We start from the raw sequence: 5,526 nt of genomic DNA on the forward strand, positions 1-5,526 counted from the left end.
TTTGATTCCACTCTAATAAAATTGTGCGAGTCGAACCCCCCGAAACATGCGAAGAGTCAGTACTCCATCCAGAAACGGATAATTCCCTTGTACAGAGTTAATAATAGGAAAGGCGAGAAAAACTGGCGGAGACGCCTCAGAACGCCTAATTTCATAGAAGCTGTTTTTACCAGATATGAGATGTGAAGTTTCCAGTTCAGATTATCAATAAACTGTGTGTGTGTGTGTGTGTGTGTGTTCACTGTTTGATCTGCTGCAGTTTCTGACGAGACAGCCAGACGTTACCCTACGGAACGAGCTCAGAGCTCATTATTTCCGATCTTGGGATAGGTCTGAGACCAGGCACACACCACACACCGGGACAACAAGGTCACAACTCCTCGATTTACATCCCGTACCTACTCACTGCTAGGTGAACAGGGGCTACACGTGAAAGGAGACACACCCAAATATCTCCACCCGGCCGGGGAATCGAACCCCGGTCATCTGGCTTGTGAAGCCAGCGCTCTAACCACTGAGCTACCGGGCCGTGTGTGTGTGTGTGTGTGTGTGTGTGTGTATGTTTGTGTTATAGTAGTTAATCATAGATTATGTGTGTAGATGAATGGGCACTGAGGTGCAAGTGTCATTCGTTCCTTGTCTCCCTTACACAGCTTTCCTAGGCTGATAATAGAAAAAAACCACTTAGTTTATTTTACTACACTACATTAAGATAAGTCTGCACACACACAAGTCCATAATTCCCTGGCAGTCGCCAGGAGAGAGTCGCGGCCAGTCCATGTGATCGTCAGTCTTCGTCTTCTCCGGCAGGCACTCCTGTGGATCTCCGTCAGCAAAACTTACTGACACGGAGACCGACTCGTACATTTAGGAACACTTACAAATATATTGATTACAATAGTTAAGTATTATTCACTTATAAATATGAGAAGTAAAATATGTCAATATTAAATGTACGTCTATGTTACTATACTTAACTATAATTACATATATGTAATCTAACAACTAGAGATTCCCACACTGAATATGTGAGAGCGGATATTGACCTCAGCATGGTCCCCTGTTGGAAGTGCATGCGAAGGGAAAAAAAAAAAAAAAAAAGAGAAAGAAAAAGAATGTAAATTTAAACGGACTTCTCGCTGACTTCAGCCCAACTCTCACGGCTATATGTGAAGAAAAAAAAAATAATTATGTACTGTTCATACCCTAATAGTGTGTGTGTGTGTGTGTGTGTGTGTGTGTGTGTGTGTGTGTGTGTGTGTGTGTGTGTAGTAATGATGATGACAATAATAATAATAACAATAATAATAATAATAATAATAATAATAATAATAATAATAATAATAATAATAAAAATAATACAAATAATAATAATAATAATAAAAATGATAAAAATAATAAATAATAATAATAATAATAATAATGATAATAATAATAATAATAATAATAATAATAATAATAATAATAATAATAATAATGATAACAACAACAAGAACAACAAAAATAATGGTAAGGATAATAATATACGATTTATTCGGACAAGAGTACATACACACTAAAAATATATAATATGGGGATGGTGGAGAGGCTTATGATTAGGTCGCTAGTTTAATTAATGGTTGATCACTTGCACCACGGTGGGGATCGCACTGTGGTGATATTGGCCCGTGCATGGTGCCTTCAAGGGTATGCAAGATCTTGTTGTGGTGTCTTGTGGCACGGATCGGCCGAGGTGTGTGTGTGTGTGTGTGTGTGTGTGTGTGTGTGTGTGTGTGTGTGTGTGTGTGTGTGTGTGTGTGTGTGTGTGTGTGTGTGTGTGTGTGTGTGTGTGTGTGTGTGTGTGTGTGTGTGTGTGTGTGTGTGTGTGTGTGTGTGTGTGTGTGTGTGTGTGTGTGATTCAATATCATATTTATCTTTTGTTGCATTTGTTTACACTCATACATCATTCAAATTCCTGTCCTCTCAATACTTTCCTTCCCATATAAGTAACACCTTTTCACACCACACGTCACCATTCCTCGGAGTACCTTAACACTCTCAATATCATGCTGCAACAACAAGAAAGCCGCCATAAATTTACTCTTGTTGGACCCTCTTCACCTTCCCCTTCACGTTCTTGCACAAGTGATAAACCACAACAAATACATCACTAACAAGTCTTCATGCAACGGGACTCCTAACTGTATCAAGGATGAAAACAAACTCATGTCAACACAGTCAGAAGCACCTACCCCATCGAAGGATAAAGGAAGGGAGGAGCGACAGGATAGTGGAAGGTATGATAGGAATTCTGAAGAGGAAACGACAAGGAAAGAAGGGAGGACGGTAGCGACAACGAGAGGGCAAATGAAAGAGTGAAGCAAAGGTAACAAAAAGAACCAAATTGATGTCTCAAGCTGTCGAGTTTCTTTTGGTAACGTGAGCATATCTAGATAGTAATGTTACAATAGGCACCACCATTGTCTCATTGTCTACTAACTCTTCTCCAGAGCAAACGGCGAATTTGAGCGGAAATGTTAACCTCCCATGAAGAGATTAACATCAACAATTTTTTTCCCTATTCGCAAGACGCACCCAGCCAGTTTTTACGTCTGGAGCTGGCAGGCGAATAAAAGGTGTGGCGCTCTACTCCTGGCGTCACCCAGACGCTATATCCTGCTTAAAAGTTCTTCCCTAACTGTACGAGAGAGAGAGAGAGAGAGAGAGAGAGAGAGAGAGAGAGAGAGAGAGAGAGAGGGTGAAAATGTATTTTTTGTGTATTTCTTATCTTTTTCACCATGTAGTTTTTGTCAAATTATTTAAAATGTAAAAAAAAATATCAGATTTGTGAAGCAATAACATATATATAAAAACCCAGACACGAATGAGACAAACGAAACCAGGATTTTTATTAACTAGAATGTTCTCAGTCATATACAAAGTGAAGGTGAACATATCATAGACAGACTAGTTTTATGCGCGGTAATGTAATGTAATGTTCTACCTTATGATGTACTGCGACCATGGGTATTGTTGCGCACTACCCCACGCCACGCTCAGTCGTTCCCAACGCAGTTTTGGGGATAGACTCACGCTCTGCCTGGCAATCCGCTTGCCTTCTCTCTTTGACTGGTTATACTGTCCTGCACAGCCAGTCTAGTTCTACAGTCACACTCCAGTGTGTAGACTGTAAATCTACATCATCAAGCTTACTACAAGCTTCATCTAGCCGCTACCGACTACAGTCTCGCTCTGGCTACCGGCTACTTCTCAAGCCTCCACGGCTACTCGCTACCAAGTCTACCAAGCTTCAATACGCTTTGTATCTTACAATAAACACAAGGAAAGGGCCCAGTGTTTCTCTTCAACCACACCAGAATATATTGATGGTGCCAGCGGTACCAGGGCAAACAGCATATAGCAGAGAAGGTCAAGAAGTAAGAATAAGTCACAGCGGGATATATAAAGCGGATAAGTGCACCATTCGCCACAATTTGAAGTCCACGCATTATCCACAAAGGAGTTCTGCAGGATTTCACCTCAACCACTATGAAGATCCTGGTACGTTTCATTGTGTAGCGTGGCTCTAGTATGCAGCAAACACCTATTAACACTGTCCCCACCCACCACCACTCACACACTATTGATGACCAATCCTTCCCCTCACTTTGGAACTGGAAGGTAGAAATCAATTTGAGAGAGAGAGAGAGAGAGAGAGAGAGAGAGAGAGAGAGAGAGAGAGAGAGAGAGAGAGAGAGAGAGAGAGAGAGAGAGAGACCTGCCATTATTAAAGAGAGGTTTCAAGACATTTATTTATAAATTCGGGTGACTTTTGCGGACCTGCAGGGACTGGCAACTACGTGGCCCTTTTCTGATTTTTGTTGCCCTCTGCCAGCTTCCCCCTTTTACATATGAAAAAGAAAATAATAATAATAATAATAATAATAAAAATAATAATAATAAGCCCTACCTTTTAAAGGTTTGAGCAATTTTTTTTTCTTCGTGAAAATGATGTAAGTAGCAGGGTTAAATTAGAAAAGTACAATTTAACGTAGAGCCTCAGAGAAGCTTCGTTGCAAAAACAAAACAAAAATCCTTTGCAGATAGTGTTGTGTTTGATGGCGGTGGGTGCCAACGCCAAGTTTGGGAAACATGGCATTGTTATGCCCAGCGGCGTCAATGTCCAGTTCACTCACGACCAGGCCGAAAACATACTTCTCATTGGCTCCTCCGGCGTCATCACTGCTGACGGCAAACACGTGCAGCTGGATGCAGATGGACTTCCTGTCACCCGCGCCAAGCGTGATGTGCTGCTGGAGGGACCATCTGGCGTAATCTTTGAGGACGGACAGAAGAGATACCTCTCCTGGTGTGAAAATCGTCCTCATGTCAGAGACCGGCGCTATCCTCTCCAACGGTGACAACGTCCAGTTCCGCAAGAAGCGTTCCTCCCCCCTCATCGACTCTATCAAGGGTCCTTCAGGCTACATCACACCCACTGGACAGCTGTTCCAGCTTCCTCCAGGTGTTGAAGTCGTCATCGAGGGTCATTCCGGCGCTGTCCTATCCGATGGAACTGCCATTCAGTTTTTTGAGTAAAAATCCTCAACCTAAATCCTGCCCAGTTCATCACCAATAGCAATCAATTAACAACACCTCTATGACCATAATCACTACTAGGAACTTCATGGTATTATATATATATATATATATATATATATATATATATATATATATATATATATATATATATATATATATATATATATATATATATATATATATATATATATATATATATATATATATATATATATATATATATATATATATATATATATATATATATATATATATATATATATATTATTTTCCAAATAAATGAAAAAAAAAATTACTTCAAATATTTTTTCATGGGAATTCTCAGATGAAAGTTTCTTTGGTTTGAAGAACACAAGAAATGAATTTTTTTTTTTCACACAATATGTCCTATTCTTCCTTTTTTTGTGTGTTTAATATCGATAATGATAGCAAAGGAATAAATCAACAGCTTCACATGTAGATATTGAGTAAACTTTCAAATGACTAATGTTAAAATTGTTAACACTGAAAGGCACCTGAATAAATTAAACATTTTTCAAACGATTGAGAAGTAAAAAAAAGTTGGGATAATGTGAAGTGGTTCTCCTCATTGATTGGCTTTATAACACACTTATGTATACAGGGTGTCCTGTGAGTTAAGATATGTAATAGTATAAATATTTCTAAGTCGATAAGACTTTATACTCATATGCAGTCCTTTGCTTTATTTTGCGAGAAACTAACGTAGAATTTGGTGTAGCGGAATATGCTCTCCTGGTTGGGTCACCGCCATCTCTCCACGGCTAGCTAAGTACTCAAGGGGTTCTGCGCGACTTGAAGTAATCATTAATGTGTATGATGTACGCAACCAACAGCTTTACAGGAAACAGATACGAATTACAAGTTAATTTTTTTTTTTTATTCAGAAAATCGATACAATGTTTATCTTACAACTTTTGGGTGCAA

The 5,526-nt window shown here is 39.4% G+C and overlaps 1 pseudogene; it reads left to right on the plus strand.

The window, feature by feature from the left end:
• Nucleotides 1-3,484: 3,484 nt before the first annotated feature.
• On the plus strand, nt 3,485-4,664 carry LOC123506704 (annotated as a pseudogene).
• The last annotated feature ends 862 nt before the right edge of the window (nt 4,665-5,526 follow it).

This window comes from Portunus trituberculatus, chromosome 20, assembly GCF_017591435.1.
Source record: "Portunus trituberculatus isolate SZX2019 chromosome 20, ASM1759143v1, whole genome shotgun sequence".
Lineage (NCBI taxonomy): Eukaryota > Metazoa > Arthropoda > Malacostraca > Decapoda > Portunidae > Portunus > Portunus trituberculatus.